The sequence below is a fragment of the Choloepus didactylus genome, chromosome 27, assembly GCF_015220235.1.
Source record: "Choloepus didactylus isolate mChoDid1 chromosome 27, mChoDid1.pri, whole genome shotgun sequence".
In the NCBI taxonomy this organism is placed as follows: domain Eukaryota; kingdom Metazoa; phylum Chordata; class Mammalia; order Pilosa; family Megalonychidae; genus Choloepus; species Choloepus didactylus.
In genome coordinates this window covers 4,751,407-4,770,266 of record NC_051333.1, presented here as the reverse complement: position 1 = coordinate 4,770,266, position 18,860 = coordinate 4,751,407, and the positions used below count along the sequence as shown (strand labels likewise).

Below are 18,860 nucleotides of genomic sequence, written 5' to 3'. Positions count from 1 at the left end.
GTCTTTTAATACACAGCAATAACTAAAATGCCTATACAGAACAATGGTCAAACAATCTGAACTTGTCTAACTCGCAGGCAAAGAACCCTTCCCTCTGCACTTCATTCCCTACCCCACCCCCACCCCCTCAGCACACTGCTCCAAGATATCCAGTTCAACAGTGCCATTCCCCAAATACAGCCATTCTTCTGTATTAACAGAAAAAATATTTAAAATGTTATTTTACACTCTGTACTTTTAACATATATTGTATCCTTATAAGCATCTAGAAAAACTAGATGTTTCAAATAAGGACTTAAACTTGTCCACAATACACACGGTAGCTTTGAATAAACCATACACATGTAACAAAGGATATAATCTGAAAATGTCTTCTAAATAGGAATACTCTGGCCTAGAATCCTTCCTGTTCTCATCTCTATCAACCCAGTGGTTGCATGTGCAATGCTTAGAGGGTTTTTGTTTTTTCATTTTTTTTTAAATGATTTTGCTTTCACAAGTAAAATTCTGTCATTTTCAAAACAAGTCTTCCCTATAAATTTTAACACAAAATGTACAAAATGTGTTAGTTTACTAACTCTACTGTCATACACTGGTCTAGAAAGACTAGATAAAAAATGAGTACTCGTTTGTCCACTATATACACAGTGAAGTAAAACAAAATACACAGAATATATAGGATAATGGTTTATCTTGCCCAACTACAGACTTACTGGCAAAGAGCCCTTGGCACTTCCTTCTCCCTCCTCCCTGAAACAGCACAAACAGAATATGTACTGCTCTGAAGGTGGTTTGATCATTCCATCTCCAAAAAATATTTCATATGACTTTTAACAAAACAATATCTACAAAATGTGTTATTTTACTACCTCTACTTTTAACATACTTTGTACACTTCTAAACATCTAGAAAGACTAGATGTTTCAAATAGGACTTAAATTTGTCCACTATATACACAGTAGTGTTCAATAAACTACACACACGTAACAACTGTTAAATCTGAAAGTGTCTTCTAAATAGAAACATTTTGGGGCTAGAGCCCGTCATTTCTCCTGATTCCTTTTCTCCACCACAAACCCAGTGGATGAGCTACAAGCACCTGTGTCACTTAGATGGGGTTTTCTAATTTCATTTCCAAAAGTCATTTTCAGAAGACAGCCTTTCTAGGAATTTTAACACAAAGTGTACAAAATGTGTTAGTTTACTAACTCTACTTTTGTCATACATTGGCAACCTCTTTAATATCTAGAGACTAGATATTATAAAATTAGGACTCATTTGTCCAGTATATACACAATACATACAGTACAGCAAAGTTAAATGAATACACATAACATACATGGCAATGGATGATAAGAAATGTTCTAGTACACACTAGCAAAACACCTTTTTCAATTTCTTCCCTCCCACCTCACTCAAACCAATGAACAAGTACAATGTTCAGAGGTGGTTTAACAATTCCATTCCCAAAGACAGTATTTCTCATCAATTTTTAAGAGCTATTTACAGTGCTATCCTACTACCTCTGTTTTTAAACACATCAAGTACTTCTAAACATTTAAAAAGACTAGCTATTTCAAATAAAAATTTACTTGTTCACTGCATATATAGTATTGTTCAATAAAACTGTACACACATAACAATGGTTATAATCTGAGGTGTCGCCTAAATGTGACCATCTTGTCCTTGAACCACACCCTCCTGACTTCCTTTTCTCCACCACCAGTTCAGTAGACAAGTACAGGCAAGTGTAATGGTTTGAGGTGGTTGAACAAATTCATACCCAAAAGTCATTTACAGAAGACAAGCTTTCCAATAAATTTCAACATAAAGTATACAAAACATACTAATTTTAATAACTACTGGCAACCTCTTTAACGTCTACAGACTAGATGCTGCAAAATTAGGACTCATTTGTCCATTATATACACAGCCAAATGAAATGCACAGGACATACAGAAAAAGTTTTGTCTGAACACACTAACAAATTACATTTTGCTATTGCTTCTCTCCCACTTCCTCCAAACCACTGAACGAGTATATAGACAGTTGTATGCTGCTGAGAGATGGTTTAACAATCCCATTTTCCAAAAGACACTATTTCCTATGAATTTGAGCAAAACAGTATTTACAAAGTAATATTTTACTACTACTACTTTTAACATACATTGGGCACTTCTAAACATCTAGTCAGACTAGATGTTTCAAATAATGACTTAGTTCATCCACTATATACAGAACAGTCTTGAATAAACTGCACACATCTAACAACAGTTAATCAGAAAGTGTCTTCTAAATATGCACATTCTACTCTAGAACCCTTCCCTTTTATCCTTCCTCCACCAACCCTGGGGGCTATACTGCTCAAAATTTCAGAAGACAATCTTTCTTAGGAATTTTAACACAAAATGTACAAGATGTATTAGTTTACTATGTTTTTGTCATACACTGGCAACCTCTTAACATCTAGAAGACTAGATGCAAATTAGGACATGTGCGTCCATTATATACACTACATACATAGCAAAGTAAAACCAAATGCACAAACATAGGGACAATGGTTAATCTTGTCTCATTATAAACATACTGGCATAGAGCCCTTTGCACTTCCTTCTCCCTCCTCCCCCAAACCAGTGTACAAAATGTGTACTATTTAGAGAGGTGGTTTGGCCATTCCAAAAAACTCCGTACTATTTCATATGAATTTTAACAAAAAGATAACTACAAAATGTGTTCTACTACCTCTACTTTTACCATATGTCAGGCACTTCAGAACATATAGGAAGAGGAGATATTTCAAAAAGTACTTAGCATTGCCAATTATATATACAGTAGTGAAGAATAAATTGCACACACAAAATAATGGTTATAATATGAAAATATCTTCTAAATATGACCAGTCTGGCATACAACCTTCTCTTCCTCTTCTTAGCCTTCTGCTTCTTGGCCTCCAACCCACAGAAAGCGTGGTTGTGACTCTCTCCCGCTGTCGCTTCCAGAGGCAGTCTAAATTCCATTTCAAAGTCAATTCCAGAAGACATTCCTAAGATTTTTTTTTCCCCCTAACAAATGGACAATACAAGACATGTGATTTCCTACCTCTACTTTATCATACATCGGCAACCTCTTTACATCTAGTAAGCCTAGATGTGGCACAAGTTTTCTTTAAAAAGGTTGGGGGGAAATTTGAGAGCAGCTTTTTCATATTATATACAAAGCCTTCTTCTATAAACGGCCAGTAAATCTTCCCAAAAGGTGGTGGGCACTTCTTATTGGACAAATGTTGCAGGTTAGTCTACCATTTCTCTCTTTCAATGTCAAGCAAGGTCTGGCAGAACGAAGACTAACCGCCCTAAGGCCCGCTAACCGTTCCACCCGTCGTCGTCCCGGGTTCCGCTCACCTTCCAGGCCCGTTAAGGCCTTTGTCCGTCGTTGTTGGGACGAGGTGGCATCTCGTCCAATTGGAATGGGGTGGTCACCCCAGGTCCCGGATCTGTGAGGCTCCGTGGCCCAAGCCGAAGAGAGGACCGAGCCTGAGTCTACACAACCCGCCTTCTGGGCGCTCGAGTCCCCTAACGGCCCTCCGCGGCATTCGGGAAGCCGCCATTTTCCTCTCCCTGCCACGCCCGCCGCCGGGCAGGTCTGGGCAGGGAAACCCGGCGGCCGGCGGGGTCCAGGCTCCGAGAGGCCGCCGCCGCCGCCGTCAAGACATCATGGGGGAAAGGGAGGACCGGGTCCTGCCGCTGCCCCAGGGCCTGGACCAAGACGGTGGACAGTCGCGGTGAAGACTCTGAGTCTCCGCAGGCAGAGACCGCAGGGCGCCCCCGGGCCCCCAGCTCACCCGCCGGCCCGGGGCCGGAGGGGTCCGAGGGCCCGGAGGAGCTGGAGAACACAGGCCGCGCTCCGCTTTCCGACGCACTCTTTCTATAGTAGGCTTTAAAGCCAAGAATTGTAAGTTCTCCCCATTCATTCTTCTTTTTTAGAATGTTTTTGGCAATTCCAGGCCCCTTTCCCTTCCAAATTGTAGAGGGCGATTTAGGTAGCATGCATGAAGTCCACCTTCAGCTATGCCGGAGATGTGCAACATGGCCGCCAGGGCTGATACAACAATAGCTTAAGTTACCCTCAGCCTTCTTTACGGAAGTAGTTCGCGCCAAAAGTGCTAGTTCGCGCCAAAAATGCTAACCCTACATCTGCCATCCGCCCTAGCAACAGCAGCCACCAATCCTAGACCGCCACGAGCCCTTGCTAGCCACTTCCCCTTCTCCTAGAGTATATATGCTCTGCCTCTTCAATAAAGTTTTGCAGCTTGATCAGAAACCTGTCTTGCTGTCATTCTTCGTGTCTCTTGTCCCATACCATTCCTCCCTCACAGGACGCGGAGCCTCCGTTGAACGTCCCGCAGGTCGGGACAAACTGGCGCCCAACGTGGGGCTCGGAGTTCTGTGAGAGACGGAACGCCACACTCAAGGAGAGAGGCCTCTCACACGCACCGCACCCGGGATCGCCGCGAGGAAGCGCGCTCGCGAGACAGATCCGTTCAGCAGTTGATCAGTGCCGGCGAAAGGAAGAAACAGAAGAAAAGAAAGCAACAAAAGGTAAGCCCCCATCCCTAACATGGGACAAGCAATCTCCCAACATGAATTATATATTAGTCAGGTCAAACAATCGCTCAAGGCACGAGGAACTAGAGTTAAGAAAAAAGATCTCACGCGCTTTTTTGATTTTTTGTTAAAAACCTGCCCTTGGTTCCCTCAAGAAGGTACTATAGACCACCAATGCTGGCTAAGAGTCGGCGACTGTTTAAAAGATTATTCCCGGACCTTTGGTCCTGAAAAGGTCCCGGTTACTGCCTTTTCTTATTGGAATCTAATTAATGAAATCTTAAGAGTCCATTCTTTAGCTCCAGACATTCAAAACCTCTGCAAAAAAGGAGAGGAAGCTTTAAGAGAGCACTCTCGTCCTGCTTCAGCATGCAGCTCAGTAATTATTAACATACCTGAAAACCCCCTAAACAAAAACCCCAACAGGGATAGGCCAAATACCCCAACCAGTCAAGCTAGTCTATCGCCCGATCAGCACAATATCGAACCAGAGGCTAAAATTTCTCCCCCTTTGGAGGAACCGGAGGCTAAAATCTCTCCCTCTTTGGAGATCAACTCCCTTCCTCCGTTTCGGCCACCCCCTTACGCACCCGATTTTCCAAAACCATATTCTCATTTTTATCCAGTCACGTCCTTACCTCAGTTTCGCGCTTTGGAAGAGGCCACAGAAAACCTCCGGCTACATGCCGATAACTTTAGAGAAACTTTTAATCAAGAGCGGCTGCGAGCCGCCAATTTGCTCGCCGACCTCTGGTCGGCAACTCAAAGCGTTGCAGCCCTTGTGCTTCCAGAAAATGCCCCCTCATCATGTCCCCATTGCGTTCACCACATCTACGCCTTTCCAGTTACACGTAGTCAAACCCAAAATGGCGCCGCCAGCTCCCAAAATGGCGACTCTGTTCACAAACCCTTAAATGGGAGGATGAGGAAGGAAACACCGGTACAGTTATACCATATGTTATCCCCCATCTCCCCGTCAATCTATGGGGCAGAGATATCTTAACTCAAATGAAAGTTTTTATGTGCAGCCCTAGTGATACAGTTACTGCTCAAATGCTAAAAATGAATTTTCTCCCTGGCAAAGGCCTAGGCAAGGCTAATCAAGGAATAAGACAGCCCATCTCTATAACACCTAATATAGCTAGAACAGGACTCGGGCTCTCCCAAAATTTAGCCTGACGGCCACTGACATCCCTGTACCCCATGCTGAGAAAATCTCTTGGAAATCCGTAGAACCAGTGTGGGTTGATCAATGGCCCCTAACTCAGGAAAAAACCCTAGCAGCTATAAAGTTAGTACAGGAACAGCTTAATGCCAGACATATTGAACCTACTCAGTCCCCTTGGAACACTCCTATTTTTGTTATAAGAAAAAAAATCAGGTAAATGGAGACTGCTACAAGACTTGTGCGCCGTAAACAAAGCCATGGTACCCATGGGGGTGCTGCAACCCGGTCTCCCTTCACCAGTTGCTATCCCTATCAACTTTTACAAAATAGTTATAGATTTAAAGGATTGTTTTTTCTCCATACCTCTTCACCCGGAAGACAGGCAACATTTTGCCTTTAGTGTTCCTCAAATCAATTTTCAAGGCCCTATGCCCTGATTTCAATGGAAAGTCTTTCCACAGGGCATGGCCAATAGTCCGACTTTATGCCAAAAATTTGTTGCTGATGCCGTTAACCCTGTCAGACAACTATGGCCACAGATCTACATTCTCCATTACATGGATGATATCCTGTTAGCGAGTCAGGACATGTCCAACCTACATTCTTGTTTTCAAGACCTTCTTAAAAATTTAACAGCAAAAGGTTTTCAAATAGCCCCTAACAAAGTACAAACTTCAGACCCCTTTTCTTATCTAGGGTTCGAGCTTTGGCACCAGCAAGTTTTAACACCCCGCATTCAACTGCGAACCTCCCATCTACTAACGTTAAATGACTTCCAAAAACTTTTAGGGGACATTCAATGGCTTTGCCCCTACCTAAAGCTACCCACTGAAGCTCTTCTGCCACTCAATAATATCTTAAAAGGAGACATAAACCCCTCCTCTCCCCGAAGCGTAACTCCAGAGGCAATGCAGGCACTTACCATCGTAAACCAAGCTATCCAAAATCAAACTTGCTTTCAAATAAACTACCACCAGCCTTTAATTTTTATAATTCTTCATACAATTCACATGCCTACAGGCGTATTCTGGCAATCCAATTTAAAACAACCAAACGGGCGAGGCCACCCACTACTCTGGGTTCATCTCCCAGCTACTCCAACAAAAGTGCTCTCGCCATACGTTGCTCTTATAGCTGCCCTCATAATTAAGGGCCAGCAAACTAGCCACCAACTGTTTGGAAAAGATCCCGATTCCCTTATTGTCCCATACACCCAGGATCAAATCCATTGGCTTTTCCAAACCAACGATGAATGGGCTATTGCATGCTCTTCATTCCTAGGCAATATTGATAATCATTACCCAAACGACCCATTAATCCAGTTCGCTAAAATCCACCAATTCACTTTCCCAAAGGTCACTAAAGCAAAACCCATAGACTCTGCTACCTTAGTCTTTACTGATGGTTCAGCAAATGGGACCACAGCATATGTCATCCAGGGTCAAGCATTTTCTGTGCGCTCTCCCTATACCTCAGCTCAACTTGTCGAGCTCTATGCAGTCCTGCAGGTTTTTTCCCACCTTCAAAACAAACCTTTTAATTTATACACTGATAGCGCGTACATAGCTCAGTCTGTACCGCTATTAGAAACAACTCCATTTATCAAACCATCCACCAATGCAGTCCCCTTATTTTCAAAGTTACAAAAATTAATTCTTAAACGGCATCACCCCTTTTTTGTGGGACACCTCCGTGCCCACCAAAATCTACCAGGTCCTCTTGCGGAAGGCAATGTGCTAGCAGATGCTGCCACCCAATTAATATGTCCCAATCTTTCTAATTCTCTAACCTTAGCTTCCCAAGCCCATGCCCAACACCACCTAAATGCAAACACCCTCCGCCTAAAATTCAATATTACAAGGGAACAAGCAAGGGAAATTGTTAAAGCCTGCAAAAACTGTGTAACCCAACTGCCAGTACCTCATTTGGGAGTTAACCCAAAAGGGCTTATCCCAAATGAAATCTGGCAAATGGATGTCACCCACTTTGCCAGCTTTGGGCAACTCAAATATATTCATGTTTGCGTTGACACATATAGTGGATTTATTCAAGCTAGTTTGCAAACAGGAAAAGCTTCAAAACATGTTATTTCTCACTTGCTGCATTGTTTCACCATTTTAGGCCAGCCTAAACTCATTAAAACAGACAATGGGCCTGGATATACTGGCAAAAATTTTCAAACCTTTTGTCAGCAATTACAAATTAAGCATATTACGGGAATACCATATAACCCCCAGGGCCAGGGAATAGTAGAACGAACACATCGCACCCTAAAAAATGCTTTGTGTCGCCTAGCCGAAAGCACTCTCAACCTCACAAAACAACGTCCCCGAGACCTTTTACATCATGCTCTTTTTGTTCTTAACTTCCTAACTCTGGATGATAAAGGGCAATCTGCAGCCGACAGACATTGGCATCCCAAAACACAGATGCAACAAGCCACTGTTATGTGGCGTGACCCCTTAACGTCAGAATGGAATGGGCCTGACCCCGTGATTATTTGGGGACGAGGCTCTGCTTGCATATATGACCAAAAGAGGGAAGGTCCTCGCTGGCTTCCAGAAAGGCTAATAAAACATATTAATTCCTCATTGCCAAAACAAACCCCTGAGACACTTCCCTCCCCTCCTCTTAATGATAACCTTTCCAGGGTAGAAGCCTTTCCCTGAGAAAAATATCTTTCTTCTCTCTTCCAGCGCATCAATAACTCCTGCTATAATCCATCCGGAGACGACCAGCCTGCACACAACCGGAAGTGGAAAGAAGTCCTGCTTACAGGTTTATTCCATCACTAATCACATGAATTACCACTTGAATTACTATTGGCTTTTACTAATTGGTTTTTTGGCCTTGCTGTTTGCAGCCAGATTAGCAACCATTGCCCCAAAAGATTGGAACCCGTTAGAAAAAATCCTGCTTGCTATAACATATTTGTGCGTCGTAGGGTGCATCACTCTGCTAGCTTGCTATCCTTAAATAGCCCCTATCAGTATGGTCTTGTTAACCCTACTGCCATCTACAATTGCCCCTTTATACCTTATCCTATCAAGTGTGGGTGCTACTTTTCGTGATTCAAACCCACATAAACCATGGAGATGGACCCTAATACGATGGGAAGATTCTAGAATTGTGCAAACCCATGTTACAGCAGGGCGACCTTCTTTTCTCGTCAACGCAACTGATCTATTTCCCACTCCTTCCGTATGCCCCACTGGTTGGAATCAAGCCCAATATTACATGTGCCCATCCTCAAACCCTGGGAAACCGTACTGTAATGCTCCCAACCAATACTACTGTGCATACTGGGGGTGTGAAACATTAGCCACTCATTGGAAGCCTTACGCCACTGATCATTACCTAACTCTAAAATGGGCCCCCTTGAACTGCAAACCACCTGAAGAACCCATTACCTGGGGTATCTATGGAAGTCATCACCATATTGCACCTACAGGTAGCTGCCCACATCTAAATCTCACCGTACAGCTCCCTACTGATCCCTCTTGGCTACTCGGTCGAACTTGGGGCTTTAGAATTTACATGAAAGGAACCGACCCAGGAAGCCTTATTCTAATAAAAAAAGAAGCAGTACAGCAAAAACCATTCGCCATTGGGCCAAATGTAGTGCTAGCTCCCCCGTCCCCAACATCTCCTCCTCGCAAAACTGCCAGTTATTCCTCCACTACCAACCCAACATCGTCACCCTCAAGCTCTTACATAGAGCCAATCTATAACTCACTTTGGTCAATACTCCAAGCCACCTTTCTCTCCCTAAACTCCTCCCAGCCTAACCTTACTCGTAGTTGCTGGCTATGTTTCTCTGTCAACCCCCCTTTTTATGATGCTGTAGCCCTTAATACCTCATTTAATATTACTGACGAGGACAATCCTCCCCAATGTCCTTGGAATACAACAAAAATCGGCCTCACCATGCAATCCGTTATTCACTCTGGGCATTGTATTGGTAACGTTTCCCCCTCCTTAAAAAAGGTCTGTGCACAGTCGTCCTTTCCATTGCAAGGTAAATTCTATATTCCCCCAATAGGGGCAAGATGGCTGTGCTCTTCCACGGGGCTTACTCCTTGCGTATCAGCAAAAGCCCTCACTGAAACAGGTGAAATGTGCATCTTAGTAACTGTATTACCACATGTCCTCTTTCATAAAGAAGAGGACCTTTATCAACACTGGAATGAGCAATCTCCAACCATGCTAAGAAACAAAAGAGAAATTATCACGGCTGTCACTATTGCCTCTCTTTTAGGTATTGCTGGCCTAGGCACCGGAACCGCCTCTATTATCCTCCACAATCAAGGCTTCTCCAGCCTGAGAGCTGCAATAGATGAAGACTTAGCCCATATTGAAACCTCTATCACCCATCTTGAAAAATCCCTTACATCTCTATCAGAAGTTGTTCTCCAAAACAGGAGAGGCTTAGATCTACTTTTCCTTAAGCCCGGAGGGCTTTGTGCTGCGCTAGGTGAGGAATGTTGCTTTTACGCTGACCATTCTGGCGTAGTTAGAGATTCCATGACCAAACTTAGAGAAGGAATTGCAAACCACAAGCGTGAGCGGGAAGCCCAAGGAGGCCCCTCCTGGGGACTTAATGGAATCCTCCCTTACCTCCTCCCTATATTAGGCCCCTTTATAACCATACTCCTTATAATATCTTTTGCACCTTGGGCCATAAAAAGAATAATACAGCTAGTTAAGGACCAAGTTGATTCTGCCCTAGGCAAGCCTATTCAAGTGCATTATCACCGGCTTCACCTCGCTGACCAAGGTGTGGATCCGGAAAATCTGCCTGCTACCCACCCTTTCGGGTAAGAAAGCCCCCTCCTACGGGAGCAGCATATAACTCGAAAGTATGCTTCTAGCTTATGCTATGATTGGTACCGCTGGGTGCGAGGCAAAGCACTGCAAAGGAGGGTCAAAACAATTAAAGGCCATTTTCGAGCTCCTTGAGAAGTATGCCTCATTTGCATAGGGGTTCGCTCTGCACAAATTCCCCTCCCCAGAAAAACAGAAGCCACAAACAACTTGGGGAATGAGGCCTCTACTTCCCCCAGCAGGTTAATGCCAAAAGAATGCTCGATCAGCATTCTTCCTCCATCCTTTTGAAAAACAAAGGGAGGAGATGTAGAGGGCGATTTAGGTAGCATGCATGAAGTCCACCTTCAGCTATGCCAGAGATGTGCAACATGGCCGCCAGGGCTGATACAACAATAGCTTAAGTTACCCTCAGCCTTCTTTACGGAAGTAGTTCGCGCCAAAAGTGCTAGTTCGCGCCAAAAATGCTAACCCTACATCTGCCATCCGCCCTAGCAACAGCAGCCACCAATCCTAGACCGCCACGAGCCCTTGCTAGCCACTTCCCCTTCTCCTAGAGTATATATGCTCTGCCTCTTCAATAAAGTTTTGCAGCTTGATCAGAAACCTGTCTTGCTGTCATTCTTCGTGTCTCTTGTCCCATACCATTCCTCCCTCACAGGACTCGGAGCCTCCGTTGAACGTCCCGCGGGCCGGGACACCAAATAAATTTGATAACTAGCTTTTCCAAGTCTGCAAATTAGGTTGTTGGAATTTTGATTGGAATTGCATTGAATCTGTAGATCAGATGGGGTAAAATCAAGATTTTTAATGATCTTTAGCCTTCCTATCCATAACCACAGAATAACTTTCCACGTAATTGGGTCCCCTTTGATTTCTTTTAGTAACACTTTGTAATTTTCTGAGTAGAGGTCTTTTACATCCTTGGTTAAGTTTATTCCCACATAATTGATTATTTTGGTTCTATTGTGAATGGAATTTTCTTCTTGATTGCCTCTCCAGTTAGGTCATTACAAGTGTATTGGAACATTAATGACTTATGCACATTAATCTTGTATCTGACCACTCTGGTGAATTTGTTTATTAGCTCAAGCAGCTTTGTCTTTTATTTCTCAGGATTTTCCAAATATAAGATCATGTCATCTGCAAATATTGGCAGTTTTACTTCTTCCTTTGCAATTTGGATACCTTTTATTTCTTTGTCTTGGCAAATTGCACTTGCTAGAACTTCTGGCTCAATGTTGAACAACTGTGGTGACAGTGGGCATCCTTGTCTCATTCCTGATCTCTGGGGGAAGGATTTCAGTCTCTCACCATTCAATTCTATGATGGTTGTGGGTTTTTAATATATGCTCTTCTCTTATTGAGGAAATTTCCTTCAGTTACTATGTTTTGAAATGTTTTTATTAAAAAGGGATGCTGAATTTTGTCAAGTGTTATTTCAGTATGCATCAAGATGATCATTTGATTTTTCCCTTTCAATTTCTTAATGTGTTTTATTACATTGATTGATTTCCTTATGCTGAACCATGCTTGCATGCCAGGAATGAATTCCACTTGGTCGTGGGGTATAATTCTTTTAATGTCCCTTTGAATTTGATTTACAAGTGTTTTGTTGAGAATTGTGGCACCTATTTTCATAAGGAACATTGGCTTGTAGTTTTCCTTTATTGTAGTATCTTTATCTGGTCTTGGTATTAGAATGATATTTGCTTCATAAATTGATTAGGTAATGTTCTGGTTTGCTAATGCTGCCATTTGCAAAACAGCGGAAGTGGACTGGCTTTTATAAAGGGGGTTTACTTGGTTACAAAGTTACAGTCTTAAGGCTGTAAAGTGTCCAAGGTAAGGCATCAACAATAGGGTACTGTTCTAGTTTGCTAATGCTGCCAGAATGCAAAACGCCAGAAATGGATTGGCTTTTATAAAGGGGGTTTATTTGGTTACACAATTACAGTCTTAAGGCCATAAAGTGTCCAAGGTAACACATCAACAATTGGGTACGTTCACTGGAGGATGGCCAATGGCATCTGGAAAACCTCTGTTAGCTGGGAAGGCATGTGGCTGGCATCCACTCCAAGTTCTGGTTTCAGAATGGCTTCCTCCCAAGACGTTCCTCTCTAGGCTGCAGCTCCTCTTCAAAATGTCACTCTCAGTTGCTCTTGGGGTGTTTGTCCTCTCTTAGCTTCTCCAGAGCCAGAGTCTGCTTTCAACAGCTGTATTCAAACTGTCTTCTCATCTGCAGCTGCTGTGCTTTCTTCAAAGTGACCCTCTCAGCTGTAGCAAGCTAGTTCCTTCTGTCTGAGCTTATATAGTGCTCCAGTAAACTAATCGAGGCCCATGCTGAATGGGTGGGGCCACACCTCCATGGAAATTATCCAGTGAAAGATCTCACCCACAACTGAGTGATCACATCTTCACAGAAACATCCAATGAAAACTCTCCAACCCAATCAACAGCAATACATTTCCTGCCCACACAAGACTGCATCAAAGATAATGGTGTTTGGGGGGACATAATACATCTAAGCCAGCACAGGTACCTTCACTGGAGAAAGGCATCCAGAAAACCTCTGTTAGCTGGGAAGGCATGTGCCTGGCATCTGCTTGCTTGGAGGTTGCATTTCAAAGTGGCATTCTGGAAAATGTCAGTGTCAGCTTTTAACAGAACTCTTCAAAGTGTCTGTTTTAGCTGCAGCTCTGTTCCTTCTGCCTGTCAGCTCTTTTATATGGGTCCTGTGATTTAATTAAGACACACCCTGAATGGGTGGGGTAACATCTCCATGGAAATTATCCAATCAAAGGTCTTGCCCACAGTTGATTGAGTCACATCTCCATGGAAACATTCAATAATAGGTTCCAACCTAATCAACACTAATGTGTCTGCCCCCACAAGACTGATCAAAGAACATGGCATTTAGGGGACATAATACATCCAAACTGGCACATTCCACCTCCTAGACCCCAACATGACATGAGCTTTCCATATACAAAATACATTATTCCCATCACAATATCACAAAAACTTAAGTCATTTCAGTAGCAATAGGTAAGTACAAGATCCCATCAAAATCAGTTACGGGTGAGGTCTTGTCCTAAAGCAAAATTCCCCTCTGTCTGTGGACTTGTGAAGCTTGGAACAAGTTATCTGCTTTCAATATACAAAGGAGGGACAGTCATAAGATAAACATTCTCATTGCCACAGGGAGAAACTGAAAGGAAAACAGGGTTTAAGGGACCAAAACAGTTCCTAAAACCCACAGGGCAAACTCCATTAGATTTCAAAGTCTGAGAGTCATTTATAAAATGAGGTTTTATCCTTGGGGCTTGAGAGAGCAGGAGTCCAACCCTTTCTAAGGGGCTTTGTGGCAGCCCTTTTCTCTACAAATGCTGGGTGAGTGCTCCAACATATCCACACATTGGGGAGACCACTTTCTTCTTGGCCCCACCCTCCTCAAACATCGGGGTGCCTCCCGGACTCTGCTTCTCTGGGGTAAAGGCTGTCTTCTCTCCAAACAGTGGGGTGGTGGCCAGGCTCCACCCAATCTCCAGGGAATGTGCTCCACCCTCTCTGAGGCTGGGGGTGACAGCACTCTTCCTGAGCATTGAGGTGGAAGGCCCACCCTCTGCCTCCAGGGCAAACTCACCCTTTCCACAGGCATGGGCTGCTCCGCTCTCCCTGCCCAAGATATCTTGACTCCAGGCCTCAATCTCCATGACTCTGTCTTTGAAAAAATTTTTCCTTCAATTTGTTTCTTCTCTGTTCCCTCCAGTCCAGACTGGCAGTGGCTCTGTCTAGACAGATCTTGCAAAAATCTCATTGGCTTGGCATGCAGTTTACAGGGGTCAAAAGCATCAGACAATAGGACTTTCCACAAATCCTTTCTGGATAACTCCATCTCCAATCCTGGCTTTTACTGAAATGGTAGTTGGGTTCCATGTTTGGTTAAATCCTCACGTCTCACTTTTGGAAGCCCATAATTTCCCAAACTATCAGTTTCTGGTTTCTTTGAACCCAAGAGATCAGTTCTTAGCTTGTCTCTTTCCTTTCACATTTTACTATAAGCTGCAAGGAGAAGCCAGGCTATGTCCTCCACATGTAGTCTGGAGATCTACTCAGCTAAGTAGCCCAGCTCATCGTTTTCAAATTCTGCATTCCATCCAACATCAGTACACAATTTTACCAAATTCTCTGCCACCTTAAAACTCTTGAGAGTCCATATTTCTACCAGCAGTCTCCTCAAAGCAGTGTAGGCATTTTCTATCAAGCTTCTCACAATTCTTTCAAAATCTTCCCCTTATCCATTTAAAAAGCCGTTCCAACATGTTTGGTATTTGCAAGCTCAGCAGAGCCCCACTTCTCCAGTACCAAAATCCGTTTCAGTTTGCTAATGTTGCCATTTGCAAAACACCAGAAATGGATTGGCTTTTATAAAGGGGGGTTTATTTGGTTACAAAGTTACCCTCTTAAAGGCATCAACAATAGGGTACCTTTACTGGAGAAAGGCTATTGACATCCAGAAAACCTCTGTTAGCTGGGAAGGCACATGGCTGGCATCTGCTTGCTTGCAGGGTGCATTTCAACGTGGCATTCTTCAAAATGTCAGTGTCAGCTTTCAATGGACCTCTTCAAAGTGTCTGTTTCAGCTACAGCTGTATTCCTTCTGTTTGTCAGCTCTTTTATACGGCTCCAGTGATTTAATTAAGACAAACCCTGAATGTCTTGCCCACAGTTGATTGAGTCACATCTCCATGGAAACACTCAAGCAATAGGTTTCAACCCAATCAACACTAATATGTCTGCCACCACAAGATAGCATCAAAGATAATGGTATGTGGGGGGACAAAATATATCCAAACTGGCACAGTGTTTGATCCAAGTGGTATTAAAATCTGAATTTTGGGTTGTTTCAGGATTTTAGTTTAACAATTTACCTATGCTTTAATATAGTATGCCTAAATTGCAGAAAAATTTTCAGTAGTATATTTATTTCTATAAAAGCTCTGTGCTAATGTAATAAATGATAATGAGTATGATGGAGCTAATTGAATTACTCAGTTCCAGCAAAAATAGTGTGAGTGGCAGTTGATGAAATATAATTATTTTTCTGTAATTTAAATGTGATGTGCTTAATGAAGGTAGTACCTGTGTCTCCATTGAAAATATCTGGTCTTTTGAGCATGTTAAGATTATTTCCCTCCTGAATTAGAGAAAGAGCTTTTACGGAATGGTTATTTTCATAATTGAGGATTTAGGCAGAAAAAAATTAAGGACTTCAGCACTTTTACAGCTCAAATTGTGATATTTTCTCTGGTTTAAATCATTCCAATGGTATTCCCAAGCTCACTGCTTATCTTTTGCACATTTCAATTTATTCGATGTACAACATCCCATGCTTCTAAATTCCATTTTATATATTTGTCTTCTATTTAGTATTTTCCAAAAATAAATATTATTTAGACTTTCTGTTAGTTTTTCTAAAAAGAAGTCATTGCTTTATGATCTTTAATGAGGATTAATTTAGTTTCTGCCCAAAAATACATAATCACTTTTTTACATTTCAGGTCCCATAGTTCAGAACACAACATAATTTTGTACAATAATTTCCATGATGGATGCATTGTATGTTAATTACTGGCAAAAAAATAAATGATTATTTCTGTTTCCATCCTAATATGGAATCAGAATCAAAAAATCCAGTTGGGTCATGGAAAATTATTCAGGGCATCTATATTCTATTAAGACATTGTAATTTTCATTCAGTGATACTGGTCTGTAGAATAAATACTTAGAAAAATGGGAAATAATCACAACCAAGTTTATAAAATAAAATAAATTTAAAATATGACAAGGATGATTGGAGGAGCACAGGACCTTAGTATAGCAGTTGGGATAGCACAAGATTAAACAACAGCGTCATTGCAGGAAATTTAGACAAGTCCCTTAACCTCCCCATGGCTAAATTCTCCTTTGTCTGTAAAAGGAGCATAATATTAGTTTCTAATCCATAAAATGGCTGATGTAAGAGTGACCAATACATTGTAAGGATTATGAAAGAAACACATAACACTTGGGGAATACTTTAACAAAAAAGAAAATATACATTGAAAATTAATTCTGACATTGAAGCAATGTTAAGTGGAAAGTTTTGTACTTCTTTTTCCATGAAAATGCAGCCCACAACACGTTTCCATGGACATTGCAGACTCGTCTGCTTATGAATTTGTATATCAAGTCCTAGAATATGATGGAATGGCTGCCACGGATTTGAAAATAGGATAATCTTTCTATTCCAGATAATCATTGCAATCCTGGGGAACTTCTCGCTCCTGTTTCATTACATCTTCATTTCCTTCAGTGGATGCAGGTTAAGGGCCATAGATATGATTATCAGGCACCTGTCAACAGCCAACTCTTTGGTCTTTTTCTCTGGAGGTTCCCAGACACAATGGCAGCTTTTGAGATGAAATATTTCCTCAATTATTTTGGATGCAAACTGGTTTTATATGCACACAGTGAGGGCAGGGGAGTGTCCATTTGCAGCACCTGCCTCTTGAGTATCTTCCAGGACTTCACAATCAGCCCTGTGAATTCCCAGTGGGCAGAGCTTAAATTAAAAGCCCAAAAGTACACTGGCCCCTCCAATATCTTCTGTTGGATACTGCACATACTTTTAAATATCATTTTTCCTACACATGTAAGTGACAAATGGAGTAACAAAAACATCACACAGAAAAATTATTTAGGATACTGTCCTGCTCCAGTTGGTGGACCAAGTTGCAGAATCACTGTATGCATTTATTGTCTTTCCATGATGGTTTGTGTTTGGGACTCATGATCTTGGCCAGTGGCTCCACAGTTTTTGTCCTTTACAGGCACAAGCAACAAGTCCAACACAGTCATAGGAACAATCTCTCCCCAAGATTTCCACTTGAGAACAGAGCCACCCAAAGCATCCTTGTGCAGCTAAGCAGCTTTGTATCATATTATAACCTCTCCTCCATCATTTATGTTTATTTGGCTCTTTTTGATAATTCCAGATTGTGGCTGGTGAATATCTCTGCTCTAATTGATGCCAGTTTCCCCCAAATCAGCCCCTTTGTTCTCAGGAGCTGTGACTCCATTGCCTCCAGGCTCTGTGATATCTGCTGTAGAAGGAATGCTCAATTCGTCACTTCAGAAAAATATAAATTGTCTGTTTTGCATGGTGTTCAATCATTGATGCATCTCTCATTGAATCTTAACCACAATTACGAACAAGTCTCATTGCAGAGCTACAAGTAAACAAGACAGACTGAGAATTTGTCCCATTGGTATATATTAAATAATAGAAGCAACAATAAATGAAATATTATGTAATTATGTAACTATTTGTTATAATTATATTTTAATAAGGGTTGCAGTAGAGAAGTTCAGTCTCTATGCAATAATGAAAGTTAATCCTGAAATAATGTGGAAAAACTGGCATTGTCTTGGTTACCTAAATTTTAATCCTGGATGCTAAATTTTCCAAAGATATAATTGAGCTTGGAATTTTAAGGGTAGTTCTATAAAATTGGGACCAGCATCTGGGATGGCCCTTTCAGAAACAGGGGAAAAGGGGCATGGCCCTGCATTATAATATATGTTACCAGGGATAAAGCTGGAGGAATAAACAGGCTGATTTTATTGAAGAAACTGGAAGCCAGGTTCTCAGTTTTGTACTTTATATACTAAGAAAAATGGTGATCATTTGAAATATGATATTGCACGAAGAGGGCTGAATAGCACCCCTCCAAGTTCATGTCCACGTGGAATCTGTGAATGTGACCCTTTTAGAAATAGATTCTGTTTAGACGCACTCAAGTTCAGTCATACTGGATCAGGGTGGGTCCTAATTCAATGTGACTGGGGTCCTGATAAGAAGAGGGAAATTTGGGCACTGACTCACAGGGAGAACCCCATGTGACAGTGGAGGCAGCGGTTGGAGTGATGTACCAAGGAAGACCAAGGATTACCAACAACTACCAGAAGCTAGGAGGAGGCAAGGAAGTAATCTTCCTTAGAGCCTTCCAAGGAAGCATGGCCCATCCAACACCTTAATGTCAGACTTCTAGACTCCAGAGCTGTGAGGAAATACATTCCTGTTGTTTTAAGCTGTCCAGTTTGTGATCATTTGTTATAGTACCCTAGGGAACTGATACAAGGCTTATGAAAAGATTCAAGTATTAAAATATTTTCAGGTAAACACTGGAAAAATGAACTGCATGAAAACAAAGAAGGGC

General features: G+C 42.1%; 1 pseudogene; it reads left to right on the top strand.

The window, feature by feature from the left end:
* Window positions 1-16,848: 16,848 nt before the first annotated feature.
* On the top strand, window positions 16,849-17,880 carry LOC119521869 (annotated as a pseudogene).
* The last annotated feature ends 980 nt before the right edge of the window (window positions 17,881-18,860 follow it).